General features: G+C 39.9%; 1 long non-coding RNA gene across 1 annotated transcript in view; it reads left to right on the forward strand.

Annotated features, from left to right (window-relative positions):
- The window catches only part of LOC146593781 (uncharacterized), a 64,836-nt gene extending 44,735 nt beyond the window's left edge, over positions 1-20,101 (forward strand). The window contains exon 3 of the long non-coding RNA XR_014896294.1: positions 18,606-20,101. This is a non-coding gene — a long non-coding RNA (uncharacterized LOC146593781). The remainder of the gene's footprint in view (positions 1-18,605) is intronic.
- The last annotated feature ends 970 nt before the right edge of the window (positions 20,102-21,071 follow it).

Raw genomic sequence — 21,071 nt, forward strand, 5'->3', positions numbered from 1 at the left:
TAATAGGGAGCACTTAAGCTTGGAAAACTTAACCCCATTTTCCTGAGAAGAGATGAAACCATAAAGTAGATGACGCCACAACAGAACGAACAGGTGTCATCAGAACAGCAAAAGACAGATTGTGTCATGGGAAAATCTCAAAGGATTCAACCCAGGATAAGAATGTGCAAATTGATGCGAAATTAAATGCAACTGAACAAGATAACACACATCTCAGCAATGAAGAACATGCACTGCATACTCACGAACAAGATGATGGAGTTTAAATCCCAGGAGGTCTGAGGAAATCTAAACAGTCCCAAGTGACTAAATCTTGGCAGGACTAAGAAGAGTTCCCAGAAAAGGAGGCAGGAAGGTGCTGCAGAAACTAAACAAGGACTAAAGGAAGAGAAAGGGTAAGTTACAGAACTAAATGGAAGTTTGTAACCCAGCACTACTACATAGAAAGAAAAGAGGTACTAAGTAATGATAATAGTTTGTATGCAACCAAAAAAGTCACCCTGTAGCTTGCTTCTGGCATACTGTATTTTTTTCTCTTACTGGTCTACTCTGTTGGCAGAGAGATTTCAAACAGTTGCTATGTTCCGGCTCCGAAGTAGTTGCCTTTCAGTTCCAGAGGAAACAAAACTCTAAAATAGCCTTATTTGTAGAATTACTGAAGATGGAGGAATTTCCTCTAGTTTTAAGAAAAAGGAATGCAAGCCAGAAGCTGGTACAAATAGAGAAAGAGTCTGATATTTAATTAGACACATCTTTCTTGTGGCATGAGTGACTAAGCTCTTTCAAGCTGAAAATCTCTGATACTTACTGCACTATTCTCCATTTAAGTGGCAACACAGAACTTTCAGCTGATCCTTCTGGGATGCAAACAAATCTTCCAAGTTTTCCTAAATTGTTCTGCTAAGTACTGACAATGGTTCTGGCAATAGGTTCACTGCTCAAATCCCATGTCTTTCCCACTTAGTAACACTGACACCAAAGGAAAATGTAAAAATCAAAAATTGCTTTAACTTCTTTCTTCTTCTGAGATAGGTAGGAAGATGTTACTAAAACCTCTTGATTTCCTCCTACTCGTAGAGCAGGGAAAGGAAGGGAATCATTCATGTAGGCGGCCAATTCCCCAGACCTCCCATGCAAAACTGAAGAGACCAAATAGTACTGACTAGCAGAGCTAGTATTTAGTTATCACAGTGCCTCAAAATTCTCTCATTTTTCACTACAAGCTGAGGTCTTTCTTTGCTATAATAGCAAGCTGAAAAAAATATTCACCCAAATTCTTGATGGGCCTGTCCAAGAACATGGCTCTTCTGAGACCCATCAGACAGCTGTGGTTGGTTATTTACAGCAACCTCAGCACACAGCACAACAACTGCCTACCCTTACAGAGGGTGCCAGAGCCTTCTGCTTAGGTGCTGACTCCTGCTATGGCCTCTTTTCCAAATGTATCAGTTTTGCCAGAGCAAAAGGTTAGAGGAGTGGTTACAATGGCCCCAGGAATAACATACACTTACTTACGAATGATTCCGATTTATGTAAAGAGGGTGCTGTCATTTTACAAAACAGAGGAAGACTTGGTTCTAAACCAACAGAAGCCGGACCATCCAGTTCATCAATGGTGAAGGTCTCCTGATGTCATGAACTGGGGACACCCTTCTGGTTTGCGATGTTGCTGTGGAAAAGCTCTCCTTTTAAGTAACTCCCGACAAGTAGGCACTGAAGATTGCTGTCTAGTTAAGACAGATCAAAAGCAAGCTAGTACAATATATGTGAGACCAGCTGAAGAAAATATGTGGCTAGTCAGGAAGCCAATGCCTTCAGTCTGGGAGCTGCAGAGATGTTTTACTACTCTCTCTCTTTCCAGGGACACACAAATGCACATAGTGGCTGCATTCAGAGGGGGCAGAGTGGGAACTAATCTCACCTTGCCAAACGAAGTTTGCCACATGGTCTAAGCTTGTCATCTAGCCTTCTTAAATAGGTGCAGGGAAAGGCGGGTATCAGTCTCAATATGGGATAAAACACTCTGGAAATGCCTAAAATAAGTGGAATGAGCTGTTGCCTAGCAGTGTTTATCTTTCTGTCTTGACTATACAAGGACTGGACATCCAACTTCCAGACACCTAATGCTAGTAACACCAAATGCTATTAAAATTGTCCTAGCCTCTAGGAAATAAAATCCGCAGAGAGAAACGATGGGACAGATTGCAAAGACACAGCAGACAAAGCAAGCGACAAGCACAGGTCATGCAAAACAGATGCTCTCTAGCTTGGAGTCAGGAAACCATTCAGCACCCATTTGGGTTCCCGTGCCTGTGAAGCAGTTTGGAGATTCCTTAAGTCTTGTAACAGGTTACCTAATTCAGGATAGAGGCACATGTTTTGCACAACAGAAGGGGTTACCAAAGGACCTGTATGCATGAAACTAACATCAGAGGTGCTCAGAGGCAGACAGGAGGAATGAGAACAAAACTACTCAGAGTGAGCACTGAGTGCCCTGGGATGCTATCTCTCACAGCAACAGCCCATGAAAGAAAGCGGGGGAAAGAAGAGTGTTAGACCCAATCTTGTGTACCTTTCCAGCATGCTGCTGGTATCAGCCAGACTTTCTACAGGCACTGATCCCTAGGTTTGGTAGAACTGGGTTGTAAAAGTTGGCCTGTCATCTACTTTCCCTGGGACAGGAGTGCTAGTGAGGCAGCCCCACTACACATGGTCCATAGTGGCACTAATCAGTCTGCTGCTGACGAAAGAACATTTTCAGAACTAGTAACTTTGTACTTTTACATGACAAATCAATCTTTCTGGATTGTCAGATCAGTCTGACACGTATCTCTCCAGTGCCAGAATACTGCAGCAACATCCTTCCCAGGCAGCTGAGGTGAGGAACCTGCAGTGCTACTCCACTGTACAAAAGCACAGGCTGCCCTAGTCTGCCCTCAGAAGCAAGTAAAAATTTCCAGCTAGTTATAAAAACAGCATGAGAAAAAAAAAACAACATGTTTCAGGGCTGTTATTGTCTAAAGAAAACAGTTGGAACACAGCTGGCCTGATCCTGCACCATGGTCACTACTGAGCTTAGCGTGAGCAACGAAGTTACGCCAGAACAGCGTGCTGACGGCGGGAGGTGAGGATCAGATTTGCAGACTTGCCTTTGCAAAGGGTCAAGACAATCTTACGTAGGGCACAACTCTGTTAGTTTTGTTCTGGTTGTCTTTTTTTTTTCCTTCCAAAAAAAGGGACAGCATTTGCTCTTTTCTGAAAATGATATTCTGCTGTGTGAGAAATGAGAACAGGTTGGTCTAAAGGGAAGGAGGAGTGTAACACTGACAACAAATGTAAGAACATACCAAGGTCTGCAGATCCCCAGCCCAATTTTGTTTTTACGTATGTAGGATAACTTCTAGCAACATGGAATTTTATTTCATAAACTTCTCACTTTCACTGTTAACCAGTCACAGCTGCTACATACTCAACAATAATAAATGAGTTCTTCTCTTTTTATTAGAAAAGAGGTAATTAGGAATGAGGATGTATATGGCTCCTAAAAGTTACCAGAGCTTTCTGACTGTAAGCCTAGACCCCCATGTGCCCGTTACTCAGTGGGAGGTGTGCGCTGCACCTGGGCTGTGGGCTGAGATGTGTCCTTGCTATCCCAACATGAAGACCTCGGCCTGGCTGTCAGCATTCCTGCAAGTAGCCCCACTGAGTGGTGACATGGGTTTTCCATGAAGATACAAACCAGGCATGAGTCAAAGCATGGTGAAGTCAAAGGGAATCTTTCCAGGGAAGCTAGGATGTGAAATGCTCATAGGTTTCTTTGACAATGACAAAATGAGTCCATTGTGCAGTATTCCCCAGGCTTTCTCCTAGATGTCTACCAGCAACACCTTTCCTTCCCGGCTGCAATTAGCACTACAGTGTTGCAAAGGCATCTGATACTCTGCCATCCTCCTTCAGCATCTCTCACACCTTCCCCTCTGTTAGGGACATGCACCATGGGTTAGGAAATACCGTAGTGGAATTATACTTGCTACAATACCACCCCCCCCCCCCCCAATCGCCATCCTTATTTTCTTCTATTAGACTCTGCTCAGCATTGTGGCTCTGCTCACCATTGTGGTATATGAGCATGTGACCACAAACGATAGGAAACAGCTGCAGCCTTTCGTGTGCTCAAGCCTCTCCATTTGAGTCCCCGCCAAACACACTGGCCTGCCATGCCACAGAGACACACAGCCAAGCTCCTGTCTGGGCTTATTCCAACTCCATGCTTGGACAGGCCCAGAAGAAATATGTTAGGATGCATTTGGTTCAGTGAAGCCCCAAACCTTTGCAACTCCATTCACCTCACTGGAATGACATACGCACAAATTGGGCCCCAGTATGTTTCATGTAAGGTAACTGGAACTGGGCAAGTATCTGCAATTTTAGCGGAAGAGTCAGAGTGAGGAGAGAGGTGGGAGTACATGACCACTGACCTTAATTAGAGGAGATAAAAATGCTGAAACGTGATTCCTAAGAAAACCAAGGAAGGCTTCTATTGTTGAGTGTTTCCACATGGATGCCACTGAGAAGAGGTCAAGTGCTTTCTATAAACTTTAGGTAAACAGCAGATTGTAAATTCACAGTCTGGATTGGATTTGAGCAGCCTCCGTGTTCTGCAAGATCATAATTGAGTCTTATGTACTTAAGATTTGATATCCACCAACATTATTACTTGAGAGTTGCCGGGAAATACAGCAGTGATTAAGAGTTATAAAGTTTGCTAGTGCTGCTATGCCTAATGTCATAGATGTCTAACCTCAGGCTAGAATTGTCATGGGTTCCCACTCTAACAGACCAGCAATAATAGACTCTTCTAAGAGCATCTCTGCTGCTGGTGGCCTTCTAAGATAAAGATGTATCTCCTTGCATCTTGACTGTCATGAAAAATGTGCACAGCCTGCAAAATTAAATTTGCTAAATGAGAGATGGGTTGTATGTCAGGAATAGAGTGCGTCAAATAATGATGTAACTTATTTGCAAGCTACTGTGAAGCCTAATAAGCCAAGTTAAAACGTTAGGCATCAAATTCTTCCATTCATCTTTGCGTTTCTGCAGACTAAATGCTAAGAACATGGAATATAGTGAGTTTGTACCAGAAGTGGCTCAGTTTTCCTACCTGGAAATGGGATGACTGGTCAGAAAATACAGCTCTATTCTGTATCTACAGATTCAGCTCTGGTGTCACTGGCAGCAACCATGATGCATTTATCTATCTCAAGTGCTCAGCATCTCTTCCATGCCTTCCAAGATAGACAGTATCATTATTAGCAGTCCTGTTTACAGATAGGGAAGCTGAATCAAAGAGCAACTGTCCAACTTCACAGAAGTCAGTGGCAGATCCAAAGCCCCTGACTAAACCCGGTAGACCTAGTAACTTCTACAGCTATTACAAGCAGGAAGAAAGGGCAGGAGTGCTCTTACAGGCCTAATTGGAAACATATGAGAGTTACTGGAAATCTTCCTGTCCATTCAGTGGGCTTTACAGGAGGATTTGAAATAGTCAGGACCCAAATTATTTAGGGTGTATTGCTGGAAGGAGGCAATGAGGCATGAAACTTGGGAACCACAGTCCCCAAGACTCCTCTTGGAAGCTAAGCCATAAAGCTTTAATATATACACCTCTGAAATGAAGTATCACTCTCTCTCTAACTGTATCTGCCTGCGAAAAGGAAAGGGCAGCTGATATCTGAGTGCTTTCTTGTTAGAACCATTGATTTTAAATCTTTGTCCATAATTAAAAGTGGGGAATGCAATTGCACGTACCATTAATTATTACTGATAAAACAAAGTAGCAATGAAATCAAATAAAAATCTCCTGCCATTATGATCAGATCCTGGAAAAAAAAGAAAGACTCAGGAGCCTCTAACTTACTAGCATATGTTTTGGGTGGTTGTTGTGAAATACATGTCTGAATTCGTAGCTTTCCAAACCTTACATGTACTCTGACTACATGATGTCTGTAGTGTAGATCAAGAGAGAAGAACTTTATCTACATAGACAACCACAAGCAACTTACTTACTTCCAGTTCTTTAACATACGACCGGTCCCAATTATGGCTTCTTACACATGACATGAGTATGCGATGGAGGATCTCACTTTCTTTTTTCTTGCCAGAGGTAAATGAATACATTATCCAGCAGTGAGGCATGGGGCAAACGGGTAACTCTGGGGTGATCTGGATTCCAAGCTTTCGCAGGGGCGTAAGCCAACCTCAGAAGTCATTTTTCACTGATGCTGACACATAAGGCATCCCTCAGAGACCTGTCTATCAAACTGCAACATGCTATGCAGAAAAATTAGATTACTCATGCTACAAGAAAGGGGGGAAGATGACAATGGTGGGAAAAAAAAGGACTTCAAAATATAACACGTACTTATGAATAAAAATCCTGTCAGCAGGAAAGTATCTACAGACATTTTGTTTATTTATTTTACCTCTTCCAATCCATTTCAAGAATAGCTAGCTGGAAAGACCCTATTAATCCAAACTGTCTCTGGAAAAGCCACCACTTCATTATGACTGTCACATTACTATACTTGTGAAATATCATCTTAAATGCTTGTTATGATTTTGCTGCTGGTCTTGCCGCAGTCAGCAGCAGGATTTCCTTTGGCTTTGCTAAGAGCAGCATCAGGCCCTCTCTCTTGCTCTGTGAATTGCAAATGGCTTGTTCATGTGTCAGCTGAGTAACTAGGCAAAGTTCACCATGCTTAGTTCAAAGCATGCAAGATGAAGCTCAGGGCATTTCACCCGCAGTGTTTGCAGAGTTCCACAGGTCTACAAAAGTGTTAAAGTGGTTAAATACAAAATCTCTAAGACAAACGTTATGCAGCTATGTGTGAAGTACTGTCCAATAAAATCTATTTCTTTGGGGAAAAAATACAAAGTAGTAAAATATACTTAGTAAAGAAAAGGCTATGTGAAGCTTAGTAAAATCCTGTAAATCAGAAGAGCGAACAGCTGCAGAAGGGAGATTTAAAATAAAGCTGCAGAAGAACATACAAACATATACACACACAATCTATAGTTGGAAACAGATCTGGAGAAGTGCTGAGGTTATAACATCTCAGCACTGCAGGACTGGTTTTACAATATCAGATAATGGAAAGGTTTGGATAAGTGATTTTACTTCTCTAGAAATAACAAACTTGTGTTGGGGCTTCCGCTATATTTGCTCCTTGAATTATTCCTCAGGAATGCTATTTGGGAAGGCTAATTGAAATTTTAACTCCACCTGCCCTGAATCATCTTACAGCCATGCTACTCTCAGCTGCAAATTCTATTTTACCTATTGTTATAATTTTTGTAAGGAGCCAGTTGTTACATATTGGCTTGATTTGTGAAGTAGTTCCAACCATTTTCCATGGGTTTCTTTCCTGTCTGATTCTTTCCTCCAAATATTTCTTCTTTCTCCTGCCTGGAGCTCAGTTTTGGTTCCAGTCCAAACCAAAAGAGTACCATAACCTCTTCTGCATCCCTGCATATTGTGTAACCTCAGTGGAGCTAGTGTACTGTTGACCACAGCAAAAAGAACAAATGCATGGCAAGTCTGGCTTTCCCTCTTTATTTAACATTATACTCAGTTGTGTATATCAACCAGGCTACACCCTGTAAGCCTGCCTCGTAGTCTGGAGTTTTTTTGGCTTTAGCTGCTTAATACAGATGTGCAGTTTCAACATGACCACACAGAGTGGAAGCACACAGAATTATAGGTGTCTTTAAAATTGTCAGGAGCAAATATGATCAGATCTGGTTCTTGATCTCATTACTGTCTAAAAGATTTGGTTGGCATTTTTAAATGCCATGATTTATGTTCCTCACCTTAACACGGCCCTCAGTAGTGTAAACCCAGTAACTCTATTAGTCTCCAGGGCAACTTCCAAGAATCTGATTGGAGAACTTTCACAACACTCTGTCTGTAAGAAAATATTAACATGGATTAAGACAAGTTGCTAGATTTTAAACCAGGCTATAGACTGAGAACCAGTAAGAATAAATCAAATAACTTTGGCTAACTACAGAAAGTATTTGTAAAGCCCTGTAAGGTTTCCATTTCCTAAAGCCACCTGCCATCTCAAATGCCCCTAATCAGTCACAGATGCTGGATACCAACCTGCTAACCCTATGGCTTTGAGAAAAAATATTGCACTTTGTAAACTCATTCCTAGGTATTTCCTTAATTTTTCTTAAACTAAACTTTCATCCCTTATTTTCCACTTAAATGTAATGAGTTAAATCGACTCTGACATTTTGCCCTGCTTACCTTTACAGTTCTGTTTAGCTGCTTCCTTACCTATTTCTTGAAAAGTCTGAAGACTTAAGGTTTAAAAATTTTTTTTTAAGTTATCATTAAGGTATTTTTTTAACTCAACATGTCATAATTTTGTCCCTGGTATTGAGGAATCATACTAAATGCAAAGTTTCAAACATTTTTCTAACCCGCTGCCAATGGAAAAAAGTGTATGTATGTTGTTTTTCTGTTCCTAACTGATGCTTATCTTGATGAAGATGTACCAAGCACTGAGCTTTTTTAAACTACTATGGAACATTTTTTAACCATGCTCTTTTTTGGGATGCATCTGAAGATGAAGTGTGTCCTGGTGTGACCCAGTTGAAGTTAATGGAGGGAAAAAAAAGGGATTGGCAACATGTAGGTAAAGAAAGATCAATGTTGAGACAGGAAATGGTTTTTGTAAGGCATTGTTGTAGAGGTTTTAAAGATACAGGTTAGGTAGTTATTGAGCCTGGAATGAGATTGTCAAAGGGTTCAGGACAAGATTTTCAGATGCTCTGTGGTCTGAGCTGGGCAGGATTTTCAGAAGGTCGCGCTCTCAAAACTGCTCAGAATTTTCCATGACAATGTCCCCTGAAAAGCCATTTGTTTCTAACATGTCTAAATGGCACCAGCACCTGAAAGAATGAAAACCTTTGGAAATTTTGTCTTCCATCCTGAGTTTTTGAACAGCTGGCCCACAGCATCTTAAAGACAAAGTTGGAAAGCCCAGTCATGTGCTGGTATTACTACTGAAGAGTTCCCTTTCAGTTTGCTAAAATCTCTATAGATTAGAATATAGCACAGAATCAGATTGGTTTTGTACAAATTTCTTGTTTTTTTTTCCATGAAAAATTCTACTCCGGAACAAATAAATGGCATTTTAGCGGCCTGATCCAGCACCCACAGAAATCAAAAGAAAGAACTCCACAGATTATGGAAGCTACTGAAACTGGCCCTGGTACAAAACACCATGTTAAGACACATTTGTATTCAAGCAGAACTGTGTGTTTGGCTTAGCTCTGGAAGGAGGCATTATTCCGCCTTAGCTTGTGAAGACAGACTGGGAGTGGGAGTTGTAATGGAGGTAGGAAGCAGACTGGATTTTATTAGTCTTCCATCATCTTTAAGAGATCCCTAACCAGATCAGATTTCAGTCTCTCCCTCCACTTTTGTGTCAACCTTTGGTTCTGTTTTTGCTGGAGGATAAGTTTCATTATATTAATAAGCAGCACAAGTGGTTCCAATTGTGGAAGAACCACTCTGAGCTGTCAGAAATGATCAGAGGAGAAGTTTCAAACTTTCCATGATCACAGCCTCTTCTTCTGGTGCCTCAACCCACCACTTCCCTAGCGCACTTCACATTTTTAGCAACCATGACAATAATAAAAAGTTCATTTACATTTTAGTGAACATAGGTTATTTTAAGGAACTTTATTGTCTGATCATGGTAGTACACTAATGCTTGGAAATCAGATGCTAATGTGAGTAATTGGAATAATATCCAACCTACTGGCTTGGGGTGAGCATGTACTTAAATGAAACATTTTCAACCTTTTAAAGCAGTCAAATTTCAAGTATGGACATCTTTATGTCACTAAGCCAAGTAGTCTGCATTCCTTATTAGTAATACAGAAGTGCCTGAAAAAACTCACCACACAGTACCCCAAAAGCTGAGACTGTTCGGTATCTTAGCATGATCCCTTAGGCGCTTATCAGCAGTAACACATAGCATTTGTCTCCTTAACAGCTTCCATCCAAAGCAAAGCATAGTAGACTAAGTAATTAGTGAATTCCTGTGCAGATAGAAATATTACCACGTTGATTTTGCAGATGGGAAACGAAAGCACAGGAAGTTTTTAGTTCATCTGAGCTCAGCAAATTGGCCAGTAGAGACAGTCTGCCTCACAACCATGTGCTCTAACCACTAAAGCCATCCAGTTCTCCGGCTAACAGGAAGGCAGGCACTGGTGTGACTCAGGCACTGAAAACCCAGCCTGCTCTGACTGCCTCACTGCACTGAGCAGGATACGCCCTGCAGCCTGCAGTCGCCACAGTCCTTGTGCTGGGTCCGCTGACGTTGCACGGGCTTTGTGCAGGGGCACGTGTCTGCCTGCATCCCCGAAGCTGGAGGACTGGGGCACCAGTCACCGATTTACCATGAAACCTACTGAGACTCACACTTCCCACTGACAGATTTCCCCACTGCCCTGTGAAGAACCAAGTAAAATTTAGTTTTCAAATTAGATTCACCTGGGACTAGTCACAGAAATGTCATCGAGAAGATGGAATGAAAAAAAGAGGGGAGAAGTGTAAAAGAAAATCTTTGTAGCCAGGACTACCTGACTCTCCCGCAGCAGGAGACACAAGAATACTGTTTCATGTCATGGAGATGTAGTTAAAATGCAGACTGCATATCCTTGTTCTCAGAATTTGAGAGGTGTGGTTTATGCATGTGGACAAGCCATCGTTCCTCCCTTTGATCTATCACTTGATGTAGAGAAAGGCTTTTATGTGTTAGTCCCATATAATGGATAATTTAGTCTGAAACTATTATGAAAAGTATTACACTTTGGGTACATATGCTTCAATTATTCTTTAAAGCACATGGAAATACTTTATGACATTCACATATATTTCAAGTAAAAAGAAATCAAAATGAAACCAGAATTTTTGTTTACCATCTAGACAAATTTGTTTGCTTGTTTGTAGCAAATTTAAATATATTTTAAAAGACTGCCACCATTTTGTGAAATATATATTAAGATAGATTGTTACCAATGCTTTTGAGTGTTAAATAGAAAAAAAGTTAAGAGTCATCTTTTATTAAAATTACTAGGGGCACTTACTGCTTCTTAGCTGAATATATTTACTCCTTTTATGAATAAAATTACTTAACATGAAGAGTAATAAATACAAAGTTAAATTCTCCTTATTCAAGTGCACTTCTAGCTGAACTTCCAAATAAATCTAACCATCCTTTTACAAATAGAGTTGGCCAGAAGGAGATCTGACAGTGTTACCAGTAAAACCATGAACTGCCAGTAAGACATGAGACACTTTTTGACAATGGGCAGAACCGGGGTAACCCCTTTTTCCTATAGAATAATTTGTACCAAGAGGCACAGACATTTTAAGGAGGGTCTTTTGCAAGAGGATTGTTTCCTTTTCTGTTTTCTTTCCCAAATGCAGTTCCAATGACAGATGTAGATGGGGAGAGCTAGATGCCAGTCAGAGGCCAGTACTTACAGTAGTGTCACTGAGGTCCTCATGCAAGTCACTACACCTCTGTGCCTCAGTTTCCCTATTTCTAATTAAACAGCTCCATATAAGATATTGATGTTTCAGTCATGACCATTAGCTTAGCACTTAATTTGATATTCCTTATTTCTACAGAATAAAAGCATGTCTGTGGCCCCTTAGTTAATAGTTAGAAGAAAGGACTGGCCCCATTTTACTTATCAAAGAATGGGTTTGGGTGGCAGATATCACCTTGTAACATCTATGAATTGAATGTGTCATTGGTCTTTTCTTCTGAATGTGGAGCCTTTGGCATTGCTAATTTAAACAGTCCAGCTAGAGGAAAAAGAGTGTTTAGCCTAGAGGTATTCTGAGCTTCACAGACAGCAGGAGACATTTTAAAGAGACATTTAAAGGGTCATTTCAAGTTTGTTCTCAGGACTGTGTAATCCGTATCGTTCCAGTCACTTTCACAGTTGCTCTCCCACAGGAAGAGAGACCTTGGTACCCCCATGACCACGACCACTGACTCCCCAAGCTCTATGGTTGGAAACCCTCTCTGTAGGCCCTGGCTTCCAAAACTTGAGCCCCTGGAGAGGGACTGGAAGGGCTGAACAGGCATGTCTGCACCAGCTACCCATTCCTACGTTAAAGCCAAAATCAGATGAGGAGCGACTGGTTATACAGCATGGTTCAACGCAAGTTATCAGCCCACAGTGTTTCCTGAGGCCTGACTTTATTTGGTGCACTGCACAAGTAAGCTGTTTCCCACACAACATCTGAACTGAATTTCATCAACAGTGCCCAGGATCTAGAGCTGACCGAGCCTTTACTGCAACCCATCACCGAACTTACCAGAGATGAAAAGTGTCAAACGACAGGATAGAGAATGCCGAGAGCTGGTAGCAGAGGTTTCTTCTGCAGACATCTTGCTGGTTGTTTTAAGGTCTTCTGCCTCTAAGTGGCACCACGCTGAGTGACTGAACACTTGCTAGAATCTGTTCTACCTTTTATTGTAATGATTTCTTACAGAGCTCCCAGTTTCAAAACTCTGAACTTTCAAGAGTACTACCTGGATGTCAGAGCCCTTCCGTCAGAAGCACGAGAGCTTTCTGGAGTAATGGTCCCAGTACTATAAAGCCCTTTTGCAAAGCCAGCAGCTCTTAAACCATCACTGGCAAGGACTGAAGTATAGCTTTTAGAGAAGGCTGTCACATCCTCAGGATTCATAGTAAGAGGTACTCAAAATACAGCCAGCTAGAGCTTTCACTGGTGTAAACTGCCAGAGGGATAAACTGAATCATACCCATGCAGGATATAGTTTATGGTTTTGTATTTGCTGAAAGTAATTAGGGCCAGATTGTCTTATATGCAACTTACTTCTGTTCCGAGAAGAGGAAACAATCTGAGTGGGGGAATGGAGCGCAGAATGGATGGGTCTGATCTGTGCATACACACATGTGCACACATACACACACTTACTACCTTCAAAGTCCTGAAACTACTTAAGCAAATTATATTCCTCAAACTAGCCATCCAGCGTAAGAACTATTGTGCTTAAAACAGAAGGAAGCAATCTCCTCTCCGTGCCATAATGAGCGCATAATGCTAAAACATTCAGAGAGTCGACCATCTACCAGGAAATCTGACTTTGGTTTCCTCCTTAAAGATACTCATGCATTTTGCAAAGTTCAGGGCTATTCGTTCTACTTTAGAATACAGTAAGAGTTTCTTGTCCGTAAATAATAAAAAGTCTACAACCCAGACTCGTACCTCTCACAACAAACACAGTAACAAAAAAGCTACACAGCCCAGGATAATTATTGACAGCATTTACACAGTAAGAGGGCTAGGGAAAAGTATACTAAGGAGAAAGTTTCTCTACACTTGAGGGAAGGTTGTCGGAATAGTAATATAGTACAGCAAGTAGTGACGACTGGAAGATTTATGTGCCAATTCTGTGCATGATTTATTTAGATGAATCGTTCTGTATCAATATGTAAAAATCTAATAAATATAACTCCCTATACAAAGGGTTGCTCCAGTCCCAATGTTTCAGTGGACAGTTTTGGCAGAAAGTCAGGATGTGCATTAAAAACACACTTTTTGAGAAGCCTAATAAATAAAAGCCCTGAAATATGGTTTCCTACTGAGAAAGGCATTTTAAATCATTTTGATAAAGAACCTAAATTAGGCCTTAAAGGGAGGGGGGAGCTAGGTCCCTGTAACTAATTATTTATAGCTATTTTGAATATGAAAGTCTGAGAAAGCTGGCTTCCATCCCCTGTTCTCTACTGCAGTAAAGGAGAAAGAAACAGACATTCCCCTTCCCCCCAACCCAAATTAGAAGTTCAAGTGTTAGAAAAAGGAGGAGGAAAACAGAATTAAAATGTCAAACAGGCACCTGAAGAAACCAAGAAAGTTTAGAAGTCCTGAAAGAGACCTTGTATATATTCTACCAAAATAAATGAAATGAATAAGGGCAGGCCTTCAGTTATCCTCTATGATACTCATGAAAGTGAGCTCTTACCCACTCCCATCCACTGAAGTGAAAATGCACTGTTATTTGTTAAACACCAGAGGGAATGTTTTTAGAAGTGAACAAACATCTGAATACCCCTGGTCTTTTGGAAAGTCAAAGCAATTTAGAGACTGCACAGAAGTCTAAATTGCTGGGGACTTAAGCTTCTAAATCACTTAGATGCTTCCATATATGTTAACCTGAAAGCACAGCTGACATTTTGCATGCGTACGGCAACCCCTAGGCCTTGTATTAGAGAATTTACAGTTGGAAACTTGCTATCACTCGCACCAGAACCAGTGGGATTGAAGGAGGACGGATGTGTTTGATGTGGGAGGTCCTGTGACTCTGCAGCAGTAATCAGCACCTCCAGGGGCCAGATCTTATGCCAAGCACAGCAATTCAGGCCCATTTCAGAATGCATGATGCTCTACATGTGAGAAGACTGAGGAATGAAAGATTAATGCTCAAAAGCATCATGCATATGCTGGAGAGATTTCTGCTATTGTGGTTGTACCTATCAGACTTCCTACTGAGGTTACTGAGTTATGAATCTCTGACTGACATCCAGAATTTCCCTCCCAGTTCTCAGCACATTGCTTCACTTTGTACTCCCTTACCGCCTACAGGGATGGTGTCCTCTCAAGTCTCTGCACAAGGAGTTGTTCATTCTCCTCTGCTCCATCAGGATTGTTTCTCTGATCTCAAGTTCATCCCTCTCTTAAATCCAGCCTTCAGAGCTTCCTTTTCATTGCAGGGTTCAATGAAGGTGTACTACAGCAATTGCCACTGCTGCACTTGCAGAACCAGGACATTGTTAATAGATGGCATTTGTCCTAAGGAATGAAAATGTAAGCGTTGTTAGAAAATTAAGAGTAAGGCACTTAAGCTCTAAACAGAGTAGAGTGTGAGTTTGCACCCACATTCAGAATGGTTGCATGGCTGTAAGTTCATGGAATATAAGAGCACACCACTGATTGATGGGGCTAGTCATAGGCCAAAGTCTTTCACTGCCCCTAAGACCCATGTCTGCGGGAGATGACACAGTCCAGATTTCCAGAGCTCTCCAACAACTTGCAGTCATGATGCCTACATCACTAGAAATTGCAGATATGTCCTTTAAGGGCAGAAAAAGAAAAAAAGAGCTCAGACACACCGCACTAGAGTACAATTTTCAGCTCCAAAACCGACATGGAAATATGTGGCCAAATTTTCAAAAGCAGTCAACAGATTGAGGGCTTTTTTGAACGTCTGCCTGTAAGCACAATAGTGAGAACTGCAGGACGCAGTTCTGAAAATCTGGCCCCAGCTGTAAGTACTCAAAAAACTGGCCACGAGCTCCTCTGAAAATGTTATCCTCAATGACCAAATGTGAAAGAGAGGAAGATAGGATTTATGCACAAAAGGCATTAGCTGCAATTAAGACAATGGGATTCTGCCCCCATTTCAAAGAGACTGAGATTTCATCCAGCTCACCAAAACCAGAAGTTCCTAGACAGACTGAAAGTGGTAATTTGAATTTAAATTGAAACCTTAAGGATTAAGAAAAATTACAAAAACATTTGTTGGTGTCATGAAAACTTAAACTCAGGCTTCTGACATTTTAAACTTAATAAGGAAAAACATCAGCCATAATGATTTCTCCATCCAATTCAGCATTAATATTCAGACAAATGCCAGAGGCTGTCACTTTCCATATTAAGGCAATCCACATTCGTTTGCATCCAGAACACCTAAGGAAGTTGTGCTTCTGATGAACAAACTGTAATTTTTGAGCTGAAATGAAAAAAGGAAAGAGGTAGAGTAAGATGCTTGAGTGTCTTCTGCAAACATCAAAATACATTTTCTTTTAAATCCCTGGAAAAGAATGTGATTATTTAGGGATCCTTTCCTTTTCACTTCATTATCAACATGTCGTCAGCACTGGGTTATTTAATTACTCGGCTCTGAGCTGGAAACTTCATTTTCATGCATTAAGGTGTAAGAGGACTAGCTTGTCTGGCTCAGTAGTTAGTACTTAAAGAACAGCTGTAAAGAACGGAGTCGAGAAGATTGCAGCACAAGAGGAAATCCTCAGTAGAATTCAAGTGCTTTACGTCTGTCATAAACCCACTTCCAGATCAAATTAAAGGAATTTCTTTTAACTCTATTCACAGTCTCCAAATATTCTTCAAAACAAGCTGCCTGAGATCTTAGTCATTCTCAGAAATGAATCATATTCCCCTTGTCATCTGGCTGTTCTCTGCTGACTGCTAATTCATAGCGTATTGATTTTAAGACTCAGTTAACAGAGTATATTTCTGTGTTAAGCCAAGAAAGCTTTTCTTGCTGAAAAATCATGTCCCGTCCTCATTCCTCGCAACGTTCATTGTTGTCCCCCCCCCTTTATTAGAATGACCGACACAATTTGATCAGCTTTAAACAGCTTGGTGAATTGTTCTGTGATACAGTACCATTTACATTTTTTCTGACCAGTATTTAACTCCACAACGTGAATCTCGCACAGCAGACCTCTGGTTTTGCCTATTAATGCAAAATTTTAGATAAAAAAATAGTTGCCAGGGTAGCACTCTGGGGTTCAATAGAGTTATACAACTGAGGTTTTGGAAATCAACTGCTCAGAGGAATAACTTGTTATCTAGAAGGAACAATTTAAAACAAAGATAATTGGAACTGTATATATATTTTTAATCACCGATTTAAAACAGGTCAAGACCTTTAAAAAGCTCCTGTGAAAGTCTGCTATCACAACTGGTAATTAAAATGTATAATGAATTAGATAATAAATACTTTGTTTGATTGTTTAAAATGTCACTAATGGTAAAGTCTCTCACTGGAATAGTACGAAACTGCTGTTGGCAAAAATCTAAGTACAAATACAAAGGCTTTATGTTTCAGATGCTTATAAAACTTCACTAACCCTACTGATTTGGGTCTACTTGAATGCTTAAAGATTCTACATAAATATTTTTAGCATGCAGTTAGATTACAACTTTGCTTATATTAAAATATTTGTAACAGGCGTAAGATCTTTGTCACTTCAAAATAAAATGGTTTCTGTTAAGTAAAAGTTATTTATATGTTCAATAGAGCCACAGTTCTTTGGGAACTCTTCTATTCATGCCAAAATCTTCAAAAACAGGCACCAAAAGTATTTAGTTTCATAAAATTGGATATAAGAATGTACTTTTCCACTCTCTCCAAACTCGAGTAATTTATCCTGGAAAAACTACTTTAGTCACTTTTTTGTCCCACAGACGTTCAATATATCAGGTGCTGGTTGCAAACATAGTGCAGGCAACTTGTCAATTTTGTGTCTGAGTTATATTTTTCTCAGAAGAAATACATTCATACAACTTACATTTTTAAGTACAGATGAACATTTTAAATATGAAGTTTCTCAGTAGCAAAAAATTCAAAGTAGAATCTGAAAATACTAATCACAAAATGAAACAAACTCAAATCTTTTTAAGAATAAAAGAACAGCAAGAAAGTGTAAAATCACTAGCATATAAGTAAAAATTTAATTCGAATTTAAATGTGTAATTAAACAGTATGAATATATACTGTATGTACTTACATTAAGAATGCTCATGTTTCAAAAACTCTTAATATTTTAAGAACATATACTTAACCAAATCTGGTGGGGAGAAGTTATATAAAAATGTAAAAGTAAAGCTTCTTATGTGTGACACTAGACATCTGAAAAGCAAGTTTGAGTCTGGGTATGATTACATGTCAAACAGGTCCAAGACCTAAAGGAAGTTGTATCAGCACCCTCACAAAATACTGCTTTTGGAGGTGGTATTTTTTTGTGTCTCAGGAGCCTAAACACTGGATGCAAAATACGTTTGCATGGTATACCTGAAGTATATAAAAGAAAAATAGCATTCATTCAACGTGTAAAATCAAACAATTAAAAAAAGAGCAAAACATAAAAAAGACTCTAAAAAATAATCTGCTTACATACTCTATCCAATTTAATTTTTACCTAGTAATGTAAACAGTAATGTATACCTCCTATTAACAATAGTTTACTGAACTGTTTTGATTGAGAAATATGTTGATTAGCAAATGCCCGTACCATTAAGCTGCAGCTTATTAAACATTTCATAATGTTTAATATGAAATGTATAATATGAAATAATGAAACAATATGAAATGTTTAATAGGAAAGAGTGAAGGATTAAATTAGAGGATTGCTTTGCTGCTAAGACTAACACTTTAGTCAATGTAAAATTTTGTCCATTTAACATACCTTACAATTAACAGACCAAATTCTGCTTCCAATTACTGGGGTGCAATTTTGACTGAAGTCAACAGATGTTGCACCTCAGTAACCATTAGCAGGATTGGATACTGAATAAAAGGCTGTGAGAAAAATTATCCAATGGAAATATTTTTGATGGAATATGGATATTTTCAAATAAAGGAAAACTTTGTGAAAAGCGTTACACAGAAGTATTTTTATCAAACTTTTCTGCTGAGAACTTGAAACTTTTTTTCATTATTTTTTAATGACAGATCAGAATTTTATTTGGAAGAGAACAGCCAATCATTTGACATGTCACTGGAACAAAACTATCTATGAAGTGAAAACATGATGTCATACCCCAAGTGCCAAGAAAAGGAGAGAGGAAGAAAAACGAGAAGAGGGCAATCTGTTTGGTATCCTTTAGAAAGTTTATTACAAATTCTTGGTTCAGTATTTTAATTCCTTAGACAGGGGTCATCTCTAGGTATGTGCATGGCTTTCAGCACGGCTCTATCCTAGACATTCATTCAGCCGAACTGAAGCACGATCTGGGCATTTGCTGGCAGTGGGTTTGTTATACAGTCACCAACAACATAGTAGCACCATGCTATGGTAGTATTTCAGTACTTATTCACTGGAGAAAACACAGGAGAAACCTCCAAAAAGGGAGGCTAAGCCTACATAAATTTAGCTATTTCCCAGGATATAATGCCAAGCAGGGGTTTCAGAAAGCAGAATCTGTGAAATAAAACAGGTGTCTACCTCGGACCAAGGCAGTCTGGAAGTATTTAGTGCATGCCACAAGCGTTTCCAAGTCCACATTAAAGAGCTGGTAAAAGAGAAGCAGGTATCATGAGAGGAGGGAGGAAAAAAGGAGAGAGAAAATAAGAGAGAAGGAGGAAAAAGAAAGAGAAGAAGCAACTACTTTGGTAATCTCACAAAAGAACCTCCTAGAAGGTCAGACTGGTACTTAGGGCCAGAAAGGAGAACCATGAGTCAGACTATAAACTTTGCTTCCGCGGGTAGTCCTGAGAATAGCATGAAGTCAACGGGACTATTCTGAGGAGCAAGAATCACTCACATCAGAAAAATTTTCAGGGCTGGGCCATAAGCACACAAAATAAGATTGTATCATAAATCTAAGTCAACAGTGCAATGGTACTGACACTACTCATTTATATGCCGGACACCTCTGTATCTTTGGCCATTGCAGATGCTTTTTGATAAGGTCAAGCCCTCATGCCTGTTCTGGTGGACAGGAGGAACACATGACAGAGCCTTAGTCCATACAGGACTCCTGGTGTGCCAGGAAACGGTACATTTAGATCCACACCTAAGGCTGGATGATGAATCAAGAGCGTTACTTGGAGGGCTGCTTTTTATTATCTGCATCTGGGGATCACTGGCAGAAAGGAACATTTTTATTTACTTATATTCCTCTGGTACCCAGAAGCCTCAGAGAACAGAGCTGTTATTTCCTTATTGTGAAATATGTAGAAAAGCGCAGTCACCACTGCATAAACCTTGCCTTCTATTTAAAAGCAGGCTACTGAAGGGAGTATGGGTTAGACGAACTGTGAAAGAAGGGGAGGAAAGGAAGAAAAAAAGGTTAAATAGCAGTAGGAAACATGACTATAAAGGACTAACTATCTGTACAATTGATGGTTCTGAGCCTTTGGATTATGCTGACAATATATTAATCATATGTTACAGCCATATGCACACATACTGATAAATTTATATTTATGTCTGCCTATAAATGAACATGTTAGATGTAAATATATGTAAAATATTGATGATTTAACATTATGTTAATATGATAAATATTTTAAATGTAAGAATCTTTTTGCATTACACTGTTAGAAGAAATTATAGAAATATGTGTGTCCGTGTGAAATGAGCTTATGACCTACACAGGCTCAAAAGATTAGGCTTAAAATCCTAGATTGCCCACAGACTCCTTCTGTAATTTAGCAAAGCTTGCAAAAGCATCCCAATGATTTAGGAGGACAGTTCCTAGGTTTTGAAAGTAACTTTGGTTACTATGCAGTCTATTGGCTTTTGAAACACTTTCCCATGGCCACTCTCACTTAGTTTAAGTAACTAAACGTGCTGCCCCTGGTTCCTGCATTTATTCTGAATTTTTTAAGATCTCGGCTTTCATTTTTGACTCTGGTCTGTTTTAGGTGCTAGCTTCCCACCACCAGGAGCACATCTCCCACTAACCCATGTACTCTATAGCCATACATGACAATCCCAAGTGCTTTCATATTCCAAATAATTACAAAAATATGATGCCACATGGGAATTCCCTTGGACTTCATTCCCATTTCATTTCATGGACCTCAATGAACTCCATGAGAGTAAGACTAATAGAAAGGATTAGACTCAATCTATGTCACATTAGACTCAATCTACGTCACTCCTTTTGTCACCTACTGTGCCACCAGCTGGCCTGCTTCAGTCCACGATGACTACAGAAATTTTCTTGCTAAATCCCATGGGGATAGAAAAAAGGCTCCTCTGTTTTCCCTCCACAGGTGATGGTCCCACAGGCAAGAGGTAAAGAGACACAACTGCCTAGCTATAAACAGGAGGTCACACACACACCAGAAAAGGTCCTGTTTTAAGACTGTGCTTTTGGTCTTGGTCCTCTAGATTCAATAATCTAAGCACATGGGAGGACTCCCAATTTCTTCTCCTTCCCTATGGATGCCCACTGAGGGCACTGTATT

Source organism: Rhea americana, unplaced genomic scaffold, assembly GCF_003343005.1.
Source record: "Rhea americana isolate MKP2758 unplaced genomic scaffold, rheAme1 scaffold_28, whole genome shotgun sequence".
Lineage (NCBI taxonomy): Eukaryota > Metazoa > Chordata > Aves > Rheiformes > Rheidae > Rhea > Rhea americana.